This window comes from Cygnus atratus, chromosome 3 (genome assembly GCF_013377495.2).
Source record: "Cygnus atratus isolate AKBS03 ecotype Queensland, Australia chromosome 3, CAtr_DNAZoo_HiC_assembly, whole genome shotgun sequence".
NCBI classification, from domain to species: domain Eukaryota; kingdom Metazoa; phylum Chordata; class Aves; order Anseriformes; family Anatidae; genus Cygnus; species Cygnus atratus.
Window position 1 is genome coordinate 103,498,397 of NC_066364.1, and position 23,503 is coordinate 103,521,899.

At 43.5% G+C, this 23,503-nt stretch overlaps 1 long non-coding RNA gene across 2 annotated transcripts in view; it reads right to left on the bottom strand.

Annotated features, from left to right (window-relative positions):
- Nucleotides 1-373: 373 nt before the first annotated feature.
- Nucleotides 374-23,503, bottom strand: part of LOC126913274 (uncharacterized) — a 58,359-nt gene continuing 35,229 nt past the window's right edge. Inside the window, exons 2-6 of one of the 2 annotated variants that reach the window (XR_007708141.1) lie at nucleotides 10,646-10,724; nucleotides 9,151-9,425; nucleotides 6,896-7,017; nucleotides 2,310-2,377; nucleotides 374-2,159 (exon numbers count right to left, since the gene is read on the bottom strand). This is a non-coding gene — a long non-coding RNA (uncharacterized LOC126913274). Of the gene's footprint in view, nucleotides 2,163-2,309; nucleotides 2,378-6,895; nucleotides 7,018-9,150; nucleotides 9,426-10,645; nucleotides 10,725-23,503 lie in introns of both variants that reach the window. The other variant, XR_007708140.1, reaches the window with a different exon arrangement.

Sequence of the window (23,503 nt, forward strand, 5' to 3'; positions counted from 1 at the left end):
AAAACAGGGAAGGCAGTGACAGCATGGAAAGATTGCACTGATTTAAGCTGGTATAATATTTCTGGTGCCAGCAAGGTAGGTGTATATCTCTGGAAACAGACTAAACTTGTTCTTCTGCACAGTCCCATGAACAGCAAACAATAAATGCCACTGTTTACTGCCTTATAAATATAGTAACTGGTACAGATGACATAGGGAATTTAGCTGATTTGAGAAACACTAGGAGTTTAGTGTGTTAGCTATCAAATTCAAAAGGCATCTGCAGGTATAACCACGAAAGATAATTCAATAAATTACTGGTGTTTAAAAAAAAAAATCCCCAAAGCCTGTGAGAAGATTAATTTAATTCAGAAATATTTATTTGACTTATTGGCTGTTTGGTTCACAGGAGACTCCCCCACAAGGGCAATAAAAAACAAGACTGCCTTTTTTGAATTACAAGGATTTTACACTGCGGTCCTTTCCAGTCTTTTTAAACATACCCCTCTCTTGTTTCAAATACTAAGAAATTCCATTCATCACGTCTCAGAAATTTCAGAGATGAAAATGATCTACTAAGTCCCATGCACCATCTCCTAAGCAGTGCAGAATTGCTCCTTGCAGTGAATTAGTATTTTTAATATTTTGTCCATCAAGTTTAGAAGGTCATGTTATCAAAGTGTTTTAAATCGCATTTCATGTTTGTATAAACAAATACACAGCTGGTGTATTTTGGTGTGGTATTACAGATGTGCCACAGAAGGAGGCAAGAAGTAGCCAGGATAAATGGCAGGTGCCAGTATCAGGGTGCTTTGTTTTGTTGTTAATGTGATTGGTGCTGCATGCAATGGGCTTTCAACTCTTCCTCTGTGGAGAACAGTCACTCTAATGTCAGTCATTAGCAGTTTGCTGTTGGTCAGTTGGGAACAGCATGCTTTCTACAAATTGCTTCCATTAGTCACCAATTCTGGTCAAAATAATTGGCTAGGAGGGAGAACAAGTCCCTGTGAAACAGGAGTTAACAGGATGGCAGAATGTACATTATTCTAAAATATATACTTAACATTTTTTGGATGCCAAAAGGTAGCGGAATTAGATCAGATCTCTTTTACACTGGGGTCAGGCTAGAGCTGCACCACTAACATCCAGTAGAGGCATTTGAAAACACAAGGCTAAAGTACATGAGATCACAGTCTGGCAGCAATACAGAAGTACATTTGCTTGTCTCTGAAATGCAGTCACCTCTGGCTTGAAACATGGCAGCTGTTTAACATAAAACGGTGAGCGTGTTGACCAGTATGCCTCCGAAAAGGATGAAGAGGGAGAGGAAGAAGAGCATGGAAGAGTCTCACCAGTCCACAACCTTTGGTCACCAGCCTGTTTAGTAGAAGCTCCTATGACAACAACATGGTGTTGTCAGTTCAAGTACCTGGTGTTTTGACAGCCTTTTGTATCACTGAAAATAAGTGTTTTGGCATGACAGAAAAAAAAATGGAACAAAAAAATGTAACTATGTACTAAACAGAAAAACACTGTGGCAGAGAAAACAGGTCAGAGTCAGCAGCACATCAACATTTGGTAAAGTCATTCTCAACAGGGTCTTCAGCCTTCCCACCATATAAAAGGAGCTTTGAGATCATACAGGTCATACTGGAGCCTGTGAAAATATATATTGGAACTCAAATGCAGACATGTTTATCAGTAGTGCAGAAAGAAAAGCAGCAACCTTTGAATCCAGATCTGCCTGTCTCTGAACCAACATGTAGGAGACTAGACAGTTGTCCCTCTCTTAGGCTCAGTAGGATCCTATCCTATCTCAGACTCAGTAGGATCTGAGAGAGAGACTGGGAAAACAAAGGTGAGTTACTGCTGTCCCCAGAGGAGGCAGCAGCACCCGAACAGTGGATGGGGTCAGAGCAAGAACAGAAGAGCCAGACTTGCACAAGCCATTTTTCAACATTACACAATGGAGAACAGTAATAACACTAATGAACTTTTATAATGCATTCCTATGGAGATTTAAAGTGCTTGGAAAAGGTAAGTAAATATTATGTCGCAAAGTGACAGATGGAGAATCCAGAGCAATGAGGAAATAATCGACTTCCTTGTAGCTCTGTGGAGAGTCAGAAGTGTGGTGGAATGCAGAGTTAAGGTCTGCAGGGCTCTTGGAGGGCACAGGTCTGCTGGAAAGAAGAAAAACTGGCAGGTTAGGAAGAAGTTTTCCCTAAATATGGAAACAAATTAGAACAGAGAAGCGCATTTTTCAAAATGGGAAAAGATGTTTGGTGAAAACAACAATGAAGCATTTTGGGTTCCCAAGATTTTATTACCTTTTTCTAATGTGAGCCAAAGGATCCTATCCAAGTTTCCAGAGATTCCTCACGGGAAAAGCAAAGGCCTAGTAAAAAACGTAGCAATTGCACGGTAAAAACAACAACAATAACAAAAAGATGCCTTTTGTTTAACCACCTGGACAGATCCAGCATGATGCAAACAAAATGTGGGATAACAAGCTGTGAGAGGCAGCTCACATCTACAGGGGCTTGCCAGGCCAAGGCAGTAAAGCGAGACAGTGAGGTGGGGAGTGAGGAAGGACAGTACTGCCAGTAGCACGCTCCTGCCCCCAGTCTTCATAGCTCATAGCTTTTTCATAGCTTCATAGATCAGATTATGTTGTCCACTACTCGCCCTGCAATGCAGAAATTGAGCTTTCATCAAAAACTCAGCTCTTCCTTCTCCTGGATGAGAAGCTCATCTGTGAAATGAGAGCTCAGCTGTGCAGCCATGGGCAAATGTACAGATCTGCAGGAATAGCTTTGTGTTGTCTGTGTTAGCTTAGATGCCAGTGACTTATGGAGAAATATATGTCCTGTCATATGAAACGCAGCAATTAATCTGCATCTGATCTGCATTTCTCTGGCTGCAACATTTAGCAACCATTCACGATTGTGGCATGATAACAGGTCGGTGACCAGCCAGGTGTTACTCCCATTTCTTGTTGGAGAGGTTGAGAGCACAGGACTACTCCTTTTTCCCACTTCCCACTCCAATCATCCTGTTTGTTTTTGGGGGGGGCAGAGCAAAGCCAACACTCGGGTGCTATATTTGGGCCTCTTCACAGTTATAATCTTTCCAGAGTAGTATTGCTGCCAGGGAGAGACCCCAGTAATGTCCCTGGGGTGTAGGAGGCACTGCTGGGGTAGTGGAACGGTGAGCATTTACAGGACACATCTAGATCATCCTCCCTGGCTCCTGCCTCTGACAGGCTTATCCACAGACTTGGAGGTAAGCAAGGTGGAAAAGACTCGACCAGCTTTGTTAGAGAGGTCATATATCTGGCTATCAGAAGGAATTCTACAATTCTGTGAACTTGATACTGAAGATATGAAACCCAGCACTGCTTCAAGCAGCTCTTCTCATCTGCTCTAACTTGGGGGGGACAGGATCTGGCATTCTGGGTGAGAGCAACCACAGCAACAGAGGCCGGCGTGGAGGGGATTGAGCTGGCTGCAGGAAAAGCATGTGGCTTTCCAAACATCTTGCAGTCCGAAGCAAAATCAGCAGTTCTGACATGCTGTGAGCAATAAGCAATGAGTTTTGTCAGCATGTCTAGAGGAAATGATAATTCTCAGAGTGTGAATGATGAAACGTTAACCAAGGTGGAGGCTTCGAATAGTATTGTGGTTAGGAAAGCATATGTGCAGCACTTTGGAAGAGCTGACACTAAGACAAAGAGCCCTAACTAAGGCATTAAGGTCTTCCTGGTTTCTCAAGCTACCCCAGTGGTGGTTTCTCCTGCTCCCTGCTTCAGGTGGTACAGCGTTTCCACAGGAAGGGAGATTTGCACTGCTGTAACCATCACCTGAGTCTATCCTGTCTCCATGGACCTTCATCACCTACCACTCAGCACTGTCATTCAGTCCTCTGAGACACACAGGTCTTGGGTCAAGTCAATTTACTACTAAAAATGCATTGCAAGATTGATTATCCATCTTTCCCATTCTTTTCATTGATGGGCAGCTCTGATTGCTCTGGTCTTTTCAGCTTAAGATAAAGCTTAATGAATTCAGTGGGAGGGTTTTTGTTTGTTTGTTTTTTAATAGGTTACTGTGGCCTTGATAAAGCCCAGAGCTTAAATATTTTGCAAATCTGTCCCTTACTTCCAGGGTCAAAAAGTTTACTTGTCTCCTTTGCTCAGAGAACATTAAAACTATACACTGTAAAACATGTGAAATGCTTCCAGTCACTCCAGTGATGGGTACCACCAACGTGCATTAGAAGAAAACGAGTGAGAACAACTGGAATCAGAGAAAATGATACAATTATTCATAGTAATAATACTAATTTAATAATGTCACCATTGTAGAGGTCTGTTGAAAAAATAACCTAAAGAGTTACCCTAGTGTGTGTGACAGAGGACATATGTGTATATTAGTGCATTAGTGCATCAGATTACATACTTACTTTTTCCTGATGCATCCTATGAGACATGGATCTTTGATCTTTCTCTCCAACCACCCATTCTGAGGTTGTTTTAAGAAAAATGTCAGTCCCATTATTTAATGCTGGAGAGAAGGAAAGAAGGAAAGAAGAAGGAAAGAAGGAAGGAAGGAAGGAAAGAAAGAAAGAAAGAAAGAAAGAAAGAAGCCCTGATGTTCTGCTGTGGCTAGTGTTACCCTCAGGCATTTCTGGTGTGCTTCTGTTATAAATTAATTTTATATGTGGCCAGGAAGCACAACATCTTATTGCATCATGTAAGAAAGTACCATATTTCTTCCCTGTTGCTCGTTTCCAATCTATATAACCATCTGGTGGCAGAGTTCTGTTGCACATTGCAGTTTCACGCCTGGGCCTCATCTTGAAAGAATAAGATCTAATGGCATTTTACTTTTCTCCCTTTTTAAGTGTGTCTTTTTATTGTGCTTCCCTCTTTCAAACATGACAATGATTTTCTTTTCTACCAAAAACTGCTTTTACCACTTCCACCTCTGGGAAAATTTAGTTTGAGTAGAGATAAAAATTAAACCCTGCTGCTTTCCAGGAGTATCCTAGCACCATCCATTTCCACCAAGGGCTGGCCCATGTTTTATCATCTCCAATTTTTGAGGCACACTTAGCAAAAAAAGTACAAAATACTACACAAGGAAAAGTAGTAAAAGGCCAAACACTCCAGTTTGTATTAGTGATACAGAGAATATGAAGGCTCATCTGCAGTATGATGAACATGGCTTCTCTCCCACTTGTTGTTCATTTCTCTTCCCGTATCTCCTGACCAAGCCAACATCTGCTTCACCACTCCTACGATTTTCACAATGGCAACTCCAAAACATGTCTACTAAGCATTAGGGGAAAGGCAGAGGGCCATTTGCACAGCATAAAAACAGACTTTCATTGGTCCTACTAAGCCAAGGTCCATGCTGTGTAGTCTTTAGCACTATCTACTGGCACAGTGCCTGTCAACTCAATGCTCCCCCCTGTTGCCCCCAGCCCCTGCATACATGGACTGCATACATGGCTCTGCAGTAACAGAATTGGATCATTTCTGCCATGCTTTTCTCTCACAGTAAAAGGCCATGACCTGCCCATTTCTGTCACCATGCCTTGCATCCTGTGAGGGTCTCCTTGTCACCTGGTTAATTTGGGAACTGAGACATGGATAAGACAGGCTGTGTTTACTAGTGGTCAGAATAGTTCCTCTTAGATAAGCCTCACACTCATAACAGAAGCAGGGAAATTTGAGAAAATGCATCTGATGTAATTAGTGTGACCTTTCTGTCAGGTGATTAAGAGCAGAGAAAATATTTGGATTTAATATACCCCCCCCTTAGTCCCTCTTGATAAAGGATGATAAAAAGATGGATTTTCACAACTTACGTGCATTCCCAGACCTTTACTAGGCATGAAGGAGCACAGTCATAAAGCCATGCAAAACCAGCGATGGCAATATATATCTATATACTGAGTAAAAGACCCTTTCTTTTGGGATTTGTTGGCAAGGGTCCACCTGCCTCTCTTCCCTCCCTCTGGTGAAAATACCCTAGGCAAACCCCATAGCTCTGGAAACCATGCCCAAAATTTAATATACCCCCCCTTGGTCCCGCTTGATAAAGGATGATACAAAGATGGATTTCCACCACTTACGTGGATTCTTTGCCACATTCAGCTAAGCTCAAACCTAAGCATTACTCTTAGGGATGAAGATGTGGAGTTAGAAATTATTGGGAAGGTGTGAGTGGAAAATGCTGAGTTTGAAGGGTTTGGATATTTTTCAGGTTTTTCACATTAGTCTTTTGCCTAACTAACCTACACTTTGTGCCCATCCTAAACCTAGAAACCTATTCAGAAAACCTAAGAGAATCGTTCCAAGATACTTGCAAACTACCTTTCCCAGAAGAAAAGGGAGGTGCTTTCTCCTTTCCTTAAGTCCTCCACTAAAATAATATAACACCTTGACTCCAGAGCACGAAGGAGCAGGATCATAGTCAGAACCAAGGAAGGAGACTACGAGGAAAAGACAGAGAGAGACTGGAGATACAGTGCAAATAGTAGCAGAGGAAACAGGAATTGTCCATGGGCAGCTCTCCAGGCAGATTTGCTCATCTTTCCCTCCCCTACACAGCACTGATGACCAAGGAGAGCTGTGTAGACTAGCCAGTGTTACAGCAGAGCTGTGAAGAGCATTGCTCAATGTTTGGATAATACAGCCAACCACTCTCCTGGCTGCCCAACGCCTCTTGTGAAGTGAGCAGAGGTGAGAGAGGCTGTCTGGGCAGTTTGAGTGAGAAGCAGGGCTCATCTTTCCCAGCAGTATTGAAACATTTCCTTTTAGCTCTGTTCTTTTCTCTCTCTCTCCTCCCACCCTCCACACACCCCCCCTTTTTTTTTTTCCAGAAGGCACCCATCCAAACGGCCCTACATGCTGCCTGTGCAGTGTAGTTGTTTCCTGTTGAGTAGCTGTCAGCTCACAGCAGGGGATCTCAGTGGTGGTAGTTGCAGTGATCTCTCTTTTGAAGGGTTTGCATAATGCCCCGGGAACTCCTGGAATGAAAAAAGAGTTATGTAAATAGGAGATATTCCTGCGGTCATTACACACTGCAGGAAGATCCTGAATCACACTGATCCTATGAATTTCCTTCATTCATCTCAGCTGATGTCAACAGTCCAAAGAATTTTAAGCACTTGGATCATACAGAATATATAAATACCTGTATTCTGGCTAGCTGCAAAAATTGAATAGTAAGTATGGCTCCCTGGTGAATGAACAGGATATCACAGACTTATTTTGTCTTCCAAATGGGTCAGAGTTGAATTTCCACGTATATTTTCTCTCAGTAGGTTAGGTTTTTACTTGGAGTTATAGTTCTTAGACTCATCATCGTAACAGAAACACCTCCAGATTTTCTGAAGATGTTTGAAATTATTTTTTACCAACTGCAGTTTGTTTTCTCTTTCTAATGAACCACTTCATTTTTATACATACAGTTCAGGCTTATGCACTCAGCCCGTGTTCTACATATGTAGAACCAGTAACCTTGAATCAATATGTATCTTTTCATGACAATTCTAAGGGGAATTAAGATTAATTAACCTTTAGAGACAATAATGGCCTTTCCTGTGGTATTCCTATTGGAGTACACATTATCTTAATTAATGACATTATATTCCTTGCTTCAGATACCGGTGAGTCTTACTTCTGTGCCTGGCAAGATCATGGAAAAGATCTTCCTGGAAGCAATGTCAAGGCACATGCAAGACGAGGAGGTGATTTGAGACAGCCAGCACAGCTTCACCAAGGGCAAATTGTGCCTGACCAATCTGGTGGCCTTCTAAGATGGAGTGACTGCATCATAGTTGACAAGGGAAGACCAACCCATGTCACCTATCTGGACTTCTGTAAGGCCTTTGACAAGGTTCCACGTGATATCTTGATCTCCAAATCGGAGAGAGATGGATTTGATGGGTGGACCATTCAGTGGATAAGGAGTTGGCTTGAAGGTCACAGCCAGAAAGTGGTGGTCAATGGCTCTATGTCCAGGTGGAGGCCGGTGACAAGTGGTGTCCTTCAGGGGTCTGTCTTGGGACTAGTATTATTTAATAGCTTTATCAACAACATAGGCAATCAGATTGAGTGCACCCTCAGCCAGTTCGCTGGTGATACGAAGCTGAGTGGTGCAGTTGATACAACAGAAGGAAGGGACGCCATCAAAGGGACCTGGACAAGCTTGAAAAGTGGGCCCATGTGAACCTATTGAGGTTCAACAAGTCAAAGTGCAAGGTACTGTGCCTGGGCCAGGGCAATCCCAGACATGAGTACAGACTGGGAGAAGAACTCATTGAGAGCAGCCCTGCAGAGAAAGACTTGGGGGTTCTGGTGGACAAAAAGCTTGACATGAACCAGCAGTGAGCACTTGCAGCCCTGAAGGCCAACTGCATCCTGGGTTGCATCAACAGAGGAGTGGGCAGTATGTCAAGGAGGTGACTGTCCCCCTCTACTCTGCCCTCGTGAGGCCCGGCTTGGAGTGCTGCATCCAGGTCTGGATCCCCTAACACAAGAAGGATGTGGATCTGTTAGAGCAGGTCCCAAGGAGGGCCACAAAGGAGATCAGAAGGCTGGAGTACCTCACCTATGAAGAAAGACTGAGGGAGCTGGGGATGTTCAGCCTGAAGAAGAGAAGGCTCCAGGGAGACCTCACTGCAGCTTTTCAGTTCTTTAAAGAGTGCTTATAAAAAAGGTGGAGAACAACTTTTTGCTAGGACAGATAATGACAGGACAAGGGGGAATGGTTTTAAACTAAAAGAGGGGAGAATTAGATTAGATGTTAGGAGGAAATTCTTCACTCAGAGGGTGGTGAGGCACTGGCACAGGTTGCCCAGAAAAGCTGTGGATGCCCCATCCCTGGAGGTGTTCATGGTCAGGCTGGATGAGGCCCTGGGCAGCCTGATCTGGTGGGTGGCATACCTTGTCACCTGTTCACATATTTCAGTAGCAGTGTGTTCAAGTATAGGCATCTCTGTATTCACATTAGATAAAAATTAACCCAGTCATTGCAAATTTGATATATTTCTGTGTTTCTTAGTGAAATGAGCTGATTGCCCCAAGCCCTTGCTGGTTAGCAGGACTAAGAGCAACAATCAGAAGTTCTGTCATCTCATCCAGAATCACATACTCACCATCAGAGCAGGTGGTCTCTCCAACTGTCTCATTTTGCAACAAACTGCTCATTTAGCTTTTGTATCCTGAAACAGAAGGTAAGACATCTGAAGCACCTCAGCTCCAAAATGGGTTACACTCAGAACCTTCCAGGATCTGACCCAATTTTGTCAGAGGAGATGCAGGTGTGGTGCTCAGCAGCCGGGTGAATCCCAGTGGAGGCCTGCAGGATTTCTGCTAGATGCTTTGTTGAGCACAACACAAAGGGATCAGCATCTCAGGTCTGCTCTGATCACTACAGAAGGGAAAACAAAGTTCTAAATTAAAAAAAAAAAAATCCTATCAAGGTTAATCTTTCAAAAGCTGTAGTTCAGCTGAATGCCCTCTTCCTTGGTATTAATTACGAAGACTCACTCTGTAATCCGTAAGTGAAAAATGAGTGAAATGTAAGCTCACTGCAATTGCATTTAATATTTTGCTTGCTAACAGGGCATCTAATCCACCATGAGCAGAATTCATTGAGCCTCAGGGACTTCCTAAAACATGCAATCCCTTTAAATGAGCAGTGATCTTCTCTGCTGAATCTTCAATCTCGTGAACTAATAAGTGATGCTAAAGGCTCATTTGCTTTAGGAGCTCCCAAGGGGGAAGGGACCAGCATCATAGCCAACTCCAAGCGCAGCAGCAAGCATGGCTCTGAGATGAGTGTGTACAAAGAAATAGATTCCAGGCAGTTTTATTTTTGTGGCAGAGAGCACTTCTTCCTTGGCATGCTAGCACTATCCTGAAATTTGTGAGCTGTGTGGACGCTGGCATAAAAAGACCCCACTAACAGTCTTAAGCAGTGAGATCAATAGTAATTTCCACAAACTCTGCTCTTTCGTATCTCTCTTTCATATCCCCATGGGATAAGCAGCTGGATGCAGGGCTGACATTCTGCAGATGCTGGGATTGGGGTCTGTTCCAGGACCAGCAGTGGTGGTGGCAGAAGGAAGCAGCACAGGGGAAAAGCAACTGAAATTCATTACTTGGAGAGGTCACGGGGGTCAGTGACAGAGACACTGAATGGATTTTTCCAGTCATTTTGAGCTGAGATTTGCACTCCGTAATCTGAAAGCTTTTATCTATTTCTGAAAATAGACAGGAATTTTTTCCACAGGCTGCTCCAATCTGGCCATGGAGATGCAGGGAAGGATTACAGGGATAAATTCAGGTTTTGTTAAGCAAGCATAGCTTTTCCAAACCAAACATAGACAGCTCCCTTGCAGTATAAACACACATACAATAGTTCTTCTCTAGGAAGGAGACAGCCCCCTGAGAAACAGATGCAAATGATAGCTGCCATGCACTGCCCTGGGGTCCTTAACTCCTGTTTTGCATGCTGTTTGTGTCTCTAGGCCAGCTGTGCTAGAGCCAGTGAGATCATTCCAAGGCTGCGGAGACTGATCTAGATTTGTTTCCCTGCTGAACGGATGAGTACAAGTTTACTCAGTGATTATTTTCTGTTTCACTCACATTTTGCTGCAGTTAAGCTTCCTCTTTTGCTTAGTCATGTCCTCTTTTGGCGGAGGCTTCTTTGAAAAGAGGGCTGATTCTAGAAATTAGGACAGAAACCATTGGGCGGGTGTAATATAGCCGTTTCAGGGACGAGGAGTTGATAAGAAGCCAGCTTTATTTACTAAGCCTTTTCTATCTATCTGGAGCAGACTATAGGATGTTTTTGGCTGGTTTTGGTGTTCCTTAAGGGCTTTGACCTAGAAACTCAAGCATGTACTTGGCTGTGTGTATGCCAATACCTTGGGGTAAAATACTGTGGAATAACACAACCTGCAACCTCACAGAATCAGCTGTTCTCACAAGGTTTTACCATTTTCTTGGTGTCCCTCTGTCCCACCAGCCCCATGGCTCACCTGCCCACCCTCCCTGGGTCGTGCAGTCACTCAGGCCTGGCTCCTTCCAAGTGCCAGCAGTGAACCAGCCATGCTTTTCCCCTACCTGCATTTTAGCACCCTCACTTTATACACACAAAAAAAAGTTTTTATAAACTATAGACAGTTAGGTACTAAGACATAACCCTGCTCTTTCTGTCTGCAGGCTGGGGAGACTTCATGGTGCCTTTTTTTTTTTTTTTTATTAATGACTGTAATATCTTTGTGGTGGGGAGGTACGGACCTGGATGGAAAGCAGTGCATATGGATGGGCTCATCTCCAGAGCAGGGTCTGCATCAATGCAAGCAAGGCTTGGAAAACCATGCCATGAGCTGCTAAAGTATTCTGACAGCTCTGAAAGATGGTGATGAGGAGAGACTGTCCCCTGGGAGTCTCCTCAACTGGAGGTTCAGAGGGGGGAAAAGGTCTCCTAGGAGGCAGCCAAATCCACTGAGCTTCAGATGTTTGACAACAATGAAGTTTTTAGATCAGCCCTGGTCAGACTGGAGCTTTAAACATCACCATCTCCTGGGCAATGAAAAAGTCTAACAACAAAGCCTAAGTAAGCGTTCAAAGGAATTTGCTTGTGGGCTGAGATGTTTTTGCAGAAGACTCAGGATTTTAACCCCAATACCAAGGATTTTAACATGGTACTTGGCTCAGAGAAATCTGCACTTGCTCCTAATGGTCCCAACAAGTAGAGTGCTGTGTGTACCCACAGCAATGCTGGATGGGCTCTGTGCTATCAAAACTCCAGCTGGCTTTTCTGCTTCTCTCCCTGCCTTCCCCACTAAACAAATAATGTCAGACTCCTGTTTACCTTGTCTATTCTGGGATCTCTGACAGTCCTACTGATATTCACAGTTATACATGTTTACACTGATAGGAGACTGGCCCATATTGTGCAGAGATAATAACAGTACAATTTGATATTCATGAGGTGCTGATGATCTCCAAATATAGAAATGGAGTAATTATTGCTGCCATTACAGGCTGGATTTCAAAAAGCAGATAAATGGAGAAATGGATATGCTGTTTATTGCAGCTTCAACAGTAACAACAGGAGAGCTGTCTCACTTGATTAGGCAAGGGCCAGACTGCAGAAGACAGAGCTCAGGGCAGAGGGATGAAAGGCTAGGATACCCTATCAATAGAATGGAAAAGCACAGAAAATCTGAAAATGCACCTGATGTCAAGCTCACCCCGTTGCACATCACTGTACAAGACACTGATAAAGCAGGTTGACAGTACCATGAAAACCTATTGTGTAGCCGACTGGAAAAAACATTGCAGACTTTTCTACCAACCCCCCTTAAGGAAAGACAAAGCCTTTGGCTACTGTAATCAATGCATGTCTGCAGCTGGAGCAGCCTGCCAGGCTGTGATGAGAGCATGCTGAACGCCAATCCCAACCATTTGCACCCACAGGCAGTGACCCTTGGCCTCTCTCCATGTGTACAAACCACAGTCACAACACTTGTGCAGTTGCCTATAGGATGAGCAGGGTGTGCAGCAGCCCTGCACACTAGTCACTGAACGTGCACTTTCCGTAGCAGGGGATATGATATCATCTCATAACTCAAAGCCAAAATCTCTATTTCTGGATAAGGTGACACAGAGTTCTTTTTTTTTGTTCTTTTTTTTTTTTTTTTCCATAAGGTCTTAGGAGAAAATGGCCCTAGGATCTTCTCCCTGGCATAAGCCAAGGAGGCCTTATATCTCAAAACTATCACATCACGAACCAGCTGCATCACGTCCAGTAACAAAAGGTCAGTGTTCTACAGACAGTCATGATAGATAACGGCAGGGGAAAACACACAAGCAAACAAACATGGTTCCCTTAGTCTGTGTTTTTTAGATTAATTTTATGGACCTTTAGCTCTTACTGAAGACAACAAAAATAATGGGTACTCAGGGCTTCTCATAAACAGGCTGCTGGTTGACTACAGACTCCTTACACACAGGGATAAGCACTTAGCTTCAGGCTTGCAGGTTGAAACCTTTGAATGATTTTCCAACAGAATCTCTCCTTTGTCAAATTTTGTGTGGTTGTGTATCTGAGAGTATATGTGTTTGGGGTCGTGTCCTTATCCCAGTCTTGGAAGGGTGCTAAGCAGTATTAGTTACCTAATGACTGGGAAGATGTCCGTCTGTCTAGAAGAGTGGCCTTTGGAGTTCCCATGCAGCAGTGATACCCACAGAGCTGAACAACTGTGCTGTTTGGACCACCAAAGTCATCCAGGATATAAAGCTATTTTGTGCAGCCATTCCCTCATGTCCCGCTGAGGAATCCCACCCCTTGCTCCTGCTTTCACAACAGGCAAAGCCAGATCTGCTTTGACTTTGACCTTTACCACTGCTGTGCTTAAGAAAGCACTCACCATCTTCTGTTGCTAGAGGGAAAAAAAAAACAGCACATGGACAATAGCCAGCCTGTTGTCCCAGAGAGATCAAAAGAAGCGAAGCCTTCAAGCAGAACAGGACAGGAGCTGTAGGTGCATCTTGGGTTTGGTTGTCAGTCTCACTTTTGACACTGATTTTATGAAGTGAGATATGAAAGGGATAAAACAGACCCTGGTCTGAAAGTTGACTGCAAAGGGGATTTTTCTTAGAGAAGTAATTCCTCAGTCAGTCTCCTATTTAGGTGATTCTGGAGTCCTAAGAGCGAACTACACTCTAAATTTCTCCAGGGTTTAGGGAACCAGTGCTTATATGTGGACTTCACATGAATCACCTCAGGGCATGAAGAAATGAAATTATTCACATGCTCTGCTGCTCTGCCCTCCCTGTATCTTCTCTATGAATGCTACTAGCCAAAAAGGGGGAAGGGAAGGGAAGGGAAGGGAAGGGAAGGGAAGGGAAGGGAAGGGAAGGGAAGGGAAGGGAAGGGAAGGGAAGGGAAGGGAAGGGAAGGGAAGGGAAGGGAAGGGAAGGGAAGGGAAGGGAAGGGAAGGGAAGGGAAGGGAAGGGAAGGGAAGGGAAGGGAAGGGAAGGGAAGGGAAGGGAAGGGAAGGGAAGGGAAGGGAAGGGAAGGGAAGGGAAGGGAAGGGAAGGGAAGGGAAGGAATCTAAAGAGTTGCAAATGAGAAAAAAAAAATAGAGGTAACACTCCATAGCAGGTACATGGTGTTTAATATGTTATTTTAGGTTTACGAATATTGACCAACCCTTGAAATGCACTATAGATTATTGAAGTGGCTTTTTTCTGTGTTGTAGGGGCAGCAGGGTTGAAATGGACTTGTACAGCTTTCTGTCAGGCAACATCAAGGGATTTTTACTCAATTTTACAGATGGGGAAACTAAAGCACTGAGAAGTTACATGTCTTAGCCAGGGACCAACAGCAAGTAACTGGTATGATTTTCCTGGGAACTCATTCTGGCTCTTGGTCTTTGACACTCTCAAATGAGAATGGTCTTGGTTAAACTGGACATGCATGGGGTTTCGCGCTCGTTCTCTAGTTCTAGTTCTCAGCAGCATGAGCTACATGACTTTGGGGATGCTCTCATGTGATGTGCTTGGCCTTGTGTCGGCATGATGGAGAGAGATGAGAGACTGCAACTGGTTCAGTGTCAGTGCCCAGAAGTCACAATGACTTGGCAAATGGACCCTGATCTCTCAGACCAGGTTCAGATTTGTCTGCACTAACTCCCACACTGATAGATTCACCAGACATTTTGCTTAAATAACTGCTGTGGGATCTTGTTGAACATGTGTTCAGCTGGATAAAAATCGCTCGGCCTGTAGGGAATCTGTGCTAGCTCCTTTGCAGCATGGTGCAGAGAATTCAAGGCACATACTGGAGATTAGAAGGGAGTTAAAAGAGCAGGAGAGAGTTAGGGTGAAAAAAAAGAAGAAACCCCAAATCTTCAGTTCACATGTATGTTGTCTTATGCACTTTAAAGAGAAGTATGTCAAAAGCATGTCTTTACATGTAGCCAGGGTTCAGTTTGCTGTCTGGGACAATGAGGGTGGGAAGTGGAAATAATTATTGTTTTTAGCTCAGGTTACATGTCCAAACCAAACCTCCACAGCTGTCTTTCCTCATAACTTTTTCCACTTCCGCTACCTGCAACTCTCATTTTGGAATGAGTGGTGGAAAGTCCTTGTGGGTCATGAGAAAGGATCAGGCCTCTAAACACGTTGTTATTCCTGTTTTCCAGCTCTCAGCACTCACAAAAACAGATGATTAAATAGGGTAGGTAGCAGTCAAGTGATCCAGCTCTCCTGACAGGTGCAGAGAATTCTCTGCAGAGAACAAAACTTCTGGAGTAGTCATTTACCCTGTTGCAAATTTGCTTATTATACTTTACAGCCAAATCAATGCAGGTGCTGCAAAGAAGCATCACCACCTTACTGGAACACCCTTTCCTGCATTTTTGCTCAGGCTTAATACTAAAATACCTTGTCTGCAATTTCCCTTTAACAAACTTATGAGCAAATTTGCATCTCTCCTGGTTTAGCAAGGCAGAGCTGTGTTGGTTTCTGTTTGTTTAACACAAGCCTTTCTCCTACATATTGCACAGGACCTAAGAGAATGGGCTTTTACTTTGATCCAGGTTTCTTGTCATGAATAATAAAATAAATAAGAAGAATCAGTAGTTCAGTATCTACACATATGCCCACACCCTTTATCTAGTACTGAAGTTTCTGAATTTAGAATAGTCTTACCCCTTAAAAACAAGAACAAACAAACCACCAACAACAAAACTGAAAAAGACCACAAAGTTTGTGTCTTTCCTCCCACAGAGTCATGGAGTCTATTAGATATCCACAGCAAAGAACATTTCCTGCTGATTCATCATCATCCCTTTCACTGAGCTGATGTTACTTCTCCTCAAGCATTTAGACCCCTCGCGGCAGTATTATTTGCAAAACACACAGGTATTACCTGGAAAAACACACGAAGTGCACTCTACATTTATTGGAAGCTGTGGGAAGCTTTAACTTGCCACCACGTTTCCACTACCCTCCTATGCCCCAGGGAGAGACCTGCACAGTGTGGAGGTGATGAAACACAGCACGAAGCTAGTACGAGAGATCAGAAGAAGGTAGATGGCAGAAAAGAGCCCACAGGGCCTGTCCTAAAACTCTCAGATGGCTTTAGAAGCCAGGACATCATGGGTAATGGCAGTGGAAGGGAAAATATAACAGGTGAATATTAGAGAAAGGGGTCCCTGGAAGGACAGGGCTTCCGGCTTGCAGTAGGAATGGGCCCTCTTCATCAGCTTTCCCCGCTGCTCCTAACTTCATGTGCAGGGCAAATTCCTTGGTGTCTGCTGGGAGGGGGGTGAAGTCACTTACAATGACAAGCTAGGGAGAAGACTCAAAGCCTCTCTTCCATGAGAGCGTCTGACAAAGATGAAAAAATTTCAAAGTAAATCAACATTCAGAATTCAACTTCAGAATTGCTTAAGACCTCCTAAAGATAGGCTCCTACTGTGCTGGGGTACATTGAGCTGGCTAGCATGGCCTTACAACACACCTAATCCAGTCTCCCCTGCGCTGTACACCCTCTGCTCCCCCAGGACATACCCACAGAAATACACAGTATGCCAGGGCAGTAGTTCCAGGTCCAAAACAACTTTGGTCACCAGGTCTCAAGCAGGAGAGGGCTCAGCAGAGTGTTTGCTGGTACTAAGGTGGGGTAGAAATCTCAGCAAGTACAGAGAGCACCTATTTCACACTCTGGCAATTGCCCACAGCTGACAACAACACAGAGAAATGAGTTATACTAGCCCACAGAGACAGAGCCTGAAGGAGGGATTCCAGGTTTTCAGGCAGGAGAAGCACAGTCCATTGTGTCTCTGTTCCCTCCTCGCACTGGTGCATGGTCACTTGGACATGAAACACTTCCCAGCTGCTGCGGCTGTTGCACAGCAGGGCTGGCAGTGAAACAGCCTTTACGAAATGCATGGCCATCCCTTGAGACATGACTTTTTACTTCAGAAATGCTGGTGGTGTTCTCAGAGAGGCCAAAGCCATCGCAGCCCCTGCTGCACACTTAGGGTCACTAGTTCACTGGGGTCTCCACTGCAGCAGCGTTGGGGTCACCAGGCTGACTGGTCCAGGAGAGGGGGCCTTGCTCAGACCCCAACATGCACATACTTCAACACAGTCATTTCTTTGCACTACCAGAATAGGAGCCTTGGGAGATGAGCAGTTCAAACCCTAAACAACACTGCAAATACAACAGCCAGCTTAGGCACTTCTAGCAGCCCTGGTGCCTGAAATGAGAAAATAAAGCTGCTTGCAAAATGAGTGGCAGTGTTTTTCATGTACATGTGCAACTGGGAATCATTCAGCTATAAAGAGAGAGTTTAAAAAAAGCTGGATAATTTTCTTTTGTCCTTTATTTTTCTGCAATGACACAATGCAAAGGGCAATGTTATACAGATGGTCAAAAATGAAGCCATGTAACAAAAGGGAAAAGAAGTTGGCCTAAAATATTTCACAGGGATCCTTCACAATTAAATACGGGCCAGAAATAAAAGTGACCCATGCAGCTCTGGTAGGGATAACTGGGAATTGACTCTCCAGTGTGTCTTCTACACCATACCAAAAAGCTACCTGAAAATCCCTTACTAGAGTCAGCCAAATTATTTGGAGGTATTCCGGGGCCTTGGCCAACTCCAGTGTCTTCTGGTTTATGAGCCTTGTGGACCCTAAGGCATGTGTGCTGCTGCTATTCACTGCAATGGATCCAGACAGGCTCTCTGCTATCTATATTTATCACGATCCCCTCAGGAAGTGCTTTGGCAGGATTTTGTAATGAAAACCCTGCCCAGAGCACTCTTTGGCATGCAGTGAGCAATCTTAAAATAGTGCACTGACATACTGCAATAATTACTCATATTAACACTCTTTATTGTGCAGTGTGCTGTTTTGTCCCCGTTGCCTCGTTCGTTCCACTGCCTGGTGCCGGGTGGGAAGGCAGGGGAGAGCTAGGCTTTCTTAAAAGGTAAAGTTCAGTTCCAGGCTCAGATCCAGAGCCCTGAAAACAACTCCAACCTGATCATGATCTCATCCGTTACACAAAGAGAGCCAATGCCAGCACTGTGATTTTCTGCCAGATCCAAATGTCACAGGTGTTCAGACAGGATATCTCAGATCCTCTTTTGCCCATAGGTGTTGTTTGAAGAAAACATTAAAATAAATAAGCATAAGAACAGAACCAGAGAATGGCTTTGAGTGCACACTGTAGGAGCAGGCTGGTTCCTGGCTGGTTATGTACTGGCTTCCAGTCTAATCCATGCTTTAAGGCTTTTATACCCTTAGGAGTAAATCTTCCTGCACTGTGATAACTGTAAACATCATTTTGCTGTAAAAGGTTAAAAAAAAAAAAAAAAAGGCAGTTTTCAGTCAGAGGATAGATGGGAAAGTGAGGACAACTTTGCTTGGGGTTGATAGAACCCACAAAGCTGCTGCTTCTTTTTTTTTCTCTTTTTTTTTTTCAAAGTGTTTTCCTCTTTTCAAACAGAAAAAAAAAGAAAAAGAAAAAAAATTGAAACCACTTGAATTGTTGAACTGTGCATTTTGAACATCTGCAGAGTGTTTTTTCTGTTGATGACAAAATGAGCTTTTAAAACAACTTTTTACTCATGCCTATTTACCTAAACACCTAAACTTGCTGGATAAAAAGAACTCAATCTAAAACCCATCCAAGTCAGTACAAAGAACCCTAAAGACTTCGATAAGCTTTGTTTAAAACCTCAAGGCCCATACAGTTGCTCAAAGTTCCCAAGGATCGTGGTCCAAAGAAGACACAGCTCTATAATTACATAGACCAGGATCTCTGAATAGATGTTAGTAACTGCTTAATCACTGCCTCACAAGGGTAGATGATACTATGGTCTCTTCATTATACTCTATACAAAGAAAGAGAAATTAGGGCATGGAGGCAGCTACTCTTTTAAATCTTTATTATCAGCAAGTGTACTGTTAATTCTGAGAAAATTAGCACCTGATAACACACATCATTTATCAAAAAGATGATCAGAGAGCTGAAGCCGCCTATGAAGACAGGCTGAGGGAGTTGAGGTTGTTCAGCCTGGAGAAGTAAAGGTTCCAGGAAGATATACGGAAGAAATTCTTCAATCAGAGGGTGGTGAGGCACTGGCACAGGTTGCCCAGAGAAGCTGTGGAAGCACCATCGCTGGAGGTGTTCAAGGCCAGTTGGACGGGACTTTGAGCAATCTGGTCTAGTGGAAGGTGTCCCTGTCTATGGCATGAGGGGTAGAATTATCTTTAAGGTGCCTTTCAATCCAAACCATTCTATGATCCTACAGTTCTATTACTTGCTGGTATAAGATGTGATCATATGACAGAAAGCCATCCTGCATGCTATATTTCTGTATGCTAGCCCTTTGGACTTCCATAATGTTACCAAGGAGCTCAAAGCACTTACTGAATCCTAGCCATGCCTGCACAGCAAGTTGCTATCACTGTAACACTTCTCCTCGGCCCCATTTTTCAGACACAATGAAATCAAAGATGTGGAAAGATGGGTTGCCCAGCTCCACTGAAGCTCAAAGAGGCTGAAGTTAGTGTGTGGAAGTGGGGTCCAAGCTGAAACCTCCCTCATCTTTGTGTAATCCTTCTGCTCTTTAGAGAGAATGGCAGGAAACCAACAGCAACAACATCAGGAGAGAATGGCAAGAAATGTTACTCCAAAAAGTACAGTTAAATGATTCAAACACACATCTGCCTAGAGCAGATTACACCTCAGCATCAGTGTAAGCTAATTGCTGAAACGCAAATAACTGAAGTGTTCCCCTAACAGTCTTATTAGTTGCAAATATGTTGGGATTTGGATTATATTCACTGGGCAACAGTCATCCAAGGATCTGTTTTTTGGTTTCACACTAAGGGCCACAGTTCTGCTTCCTGGATGACTAACTGAAACTTACTAAGGAGAAGCAAAGAAAAAGTAGCCCCAGTGAGTAAAGCACTGTGAAGAAGCACAAGGGGTATGTCCCTTCCTGGCCAGTTTCCAAATATTTTCTGGGTGGGGAGCATCTTTCAGCATATTCATAAACAGCAAAATATGACTGAAGGAACAACAGCAAACTGAATCAATACTCAAGGCTATTTTCTTCAATAAGAAAACTAATTCAGGTCACATGAGTTTGTGAATGTGCTCACAACCACTTCTGTAACTATGATGCCATGGAAAAATGTTATTCCAAGAAAGCATCTGGCGAAGTACAGCACAGTTCCATTAAGCGATCCTACACTTCTGTCAAACAGCGAAACATCTTTCAGAATATATCAAAGGACATTTTTTTTAAAGCTGCCATTCTCTAGTGTGTCATCAAATCTACCCTAAAATCACAGCTCTGCAATGAATTCAATATCTGAATTTGTAATGGGATAGGTATCTGCCAAACATATCGTCACCACTGAACAATGCACTAGTCATATGGATTTTTTTTTCCATGCACTAGCCTTTATTAAAACTTTTTCAATTAGTTCCATGGTCTCCAGGACCTTCTGCCAAGGTCACTATTCATGGCTGAAAGGGCTGCTCACTGAGTAACGAGAACTAACTTCTCTGGAGACTTTTTTGAAAGCTGTATTCAAACACAATCTCCTGTTAATTGCTTACACATACTTGGTGCATTAACAAGAGCAGCTTTAAATATATACACCCAAACACAACAGAGGAAAGCAAAGCTTAGATATTAGCATCATAAGAAGAGCCTGTTGATGAGTTTTCTACCAAAGCCAGATCTGATAAGTGATGTGGGGCAAATGTTTTATTTGGAATAAAGCCTTTACTTCAGAATACTGTCTCAAATGCAGTGCTGGGTGGGTCCCGTTGTTCTGCGATAAATTCTAGCCTGTGAGAAGAACTCAACAATAGGCTTTTGCCCTAATTACTAGTCTAAGAGTTGCTGTCCACTGAAAATTCACTCCTAGAAATCTGGTTTTGCATGACAGTGGGTTGGTTAGTCTAAAAGACATCTCCTTTGATTTGTGACTCCTTAGGGCACGTCCTGCCTTATGGCACTCAGAAGATTAAGTCCAAGGAATTGCTGTCATGAGCAAGTAGGGCCTGATCAAATTGAATCAACCTGCTGACGTAGCATCCCACTCATCCATAATATAGGGTTATTCAAACTTGAAACATTCAAAATGCTGCCTCTTAAAACTGATTGGTCAGGTTGGCAATTATCAGGGATGGTTCTGAGCCCTCTCTCAGCATGACCTCTGGATGAACAGGAGCTGATGGCACAGGAGACCGGCCTGTCACTGAGTTAAGCCACAACTGATCTCCTCTTCCCAAAACACTCCTCAGTATGATTTGTGACCCAAAGTAACTGATAACCTCTGCTCAAAGATGGTGCAGAGCAGGAAATAATCACAGACAGCTCCAGGAATTAGCAAGCTCAGCAGGAACCAGTGGGGAATCAGTGGTCAGGGGAATGTCTGAATGCATCTGGCTAAAATTCCAGTTACATGAGGGAGTTCGCACAACTTTTGCCTCCACAATTCAAATCCTTCCTCTGCTGCCATTTATGCATAAAATAAGAGCTTCTGGAGACAGCATATTTGTAGCCAAGTGTCTCAGGTGATGCTCCAGGCCACCCTTCTTACACCAAACAGACAAGACCATGCATCTTTAGTTGTACATTGCTTCCTATCTAGTGAGGAGAGAAGCAGCCTCCAGTCCTCAGGAGGAAAACCAGGGAGTGCAGTGATGGAGAACTAGCAGAGCGTACTAATAGACCCATGTCCTCCTTTTTGTTTTTTCCCTTTAAAGTACTGGCACATGAATCCTTTAGACTTCTGGTCTCTCTGGAGAGAAAATTCAATAGGTACTACAGCTAGAAAGAGGGTTGGATCAAGGTCCTGGAGAAGAATAGAGTAGATCTCTAGGCTTCTCCTTGCTTATGTTTTACGATCCTTGTGTAGGTTAACATGTTTTTCTAGGTATGCCACAATCCATATTACATTATTTTTCCATTACTAGTTTCAAATTATACCGCTTCTCCCTCTAAGCTCATAAAGTTCTTTTTAAAAGCTCATAAAATTTCACCTGTGTTTGTTTATGGCTCTCAGGATATGAACTAAACTCAATCAATTTAGCCCTATTTACCACTGCTGAACTTCACTCTATATTTCACTGAACTACCTTTTCAGGAGGAATATGTTACTTCCCCTCCCTTTCCTTTTGCTGAACTCTTCCAGCATGGCCACAGAATCCAGAACACTAATCCAATTCAATTTTTCCTTTTGTTGGAAACCCATTGATATAATTCTGGCCTAAAATGTAAATAACCGTGTCTACACTGACAAATAGCTTTGTTCCCTACCAGCACCAGACAACCAGCAACTTTCCCCCTAATGCTGGCAGAAATTAACACACATAAAGCAAAGTGGTAACTAGGCATAAACCCCCAAACTGGAAACAAAGTTTATCTAAACATGTTTGAGTTGCCATGATTTCTTTTCCCATTTTAGACAAGACCATGAAAACAGTTTTGATCTCTAGCCCTTTATTTCCTTTATGGCTGGAACATGAAGTGAATCAACATTTCAGGACCTCCAAAATATTTTGATTTGCTTTTGGTATTTGCTTATAAAAATGATCGGATTTTATCAGGGGGGAGTGGAAGAGCTGGGTTATTTTTTGCTGCATGGGGAAAGAATTTGCAAAGGGTACAACAGAAATTGACTCCAGCCTTTGCAAATCTGTGGCTCATTCTCTTTCTTGGTTTCATAGTACATTGTTGCACTGGACTGGAATGAACTGGCACCACTTGATTTCTTGCAGCCTTGTGACTTTGAAGGAATTGTTCAGCTCTGGTAGCTCACGCTTTGGCACAGGTCAGCCATGCACATTCCTGCCCATCACAGAAGGTGCACAGCCTCCCTCCTGCATGCACCTTGTGGACACCACAGGAGGAGGAGGAGATGCACATGTAGAGGTGGGAGTGGGTTGGAGGGAGGGAGGGACAGCTGCTGTTGCAGTCCCTGGGCAGCGGCAGTGGCCATGCAGAGGCATCCCATGTGCTGAAAGAGGAGTGCTGACCACCTGCTCCTGAGAGGGAGGCGGCACAGCCTAGCTGTCACTGGGAAGCAGAAAGTCAACTGACTTCAATTATGTGTGTTATGCAGAATTAAATTTGCTGGAGGAAAAAAAAATCACCCCAGTGTAGAAACTTCTGCTTTTCTTCTCATAAGAGACAAAAAATTGTGAACCTGTCCTGTTCAGAGAGCTGAAACAAGGACTGGGCCAAAAGCAACACAACAGGTACAAACACCCCTGAAGTTTAAGAGAGGATCTCCTCTCCTAAGATGGGCCATCTTAAAAGCCACTCTAAAATGGCCAAACCAAAGTCCTAGATTCTAAGCAAAAATGAATTTGGGAGCAGTACATCCAGATGCATATCTCAGTTTAGCAGGTTTTGAATACGGGAAATCACTATGTGGCATGCCACA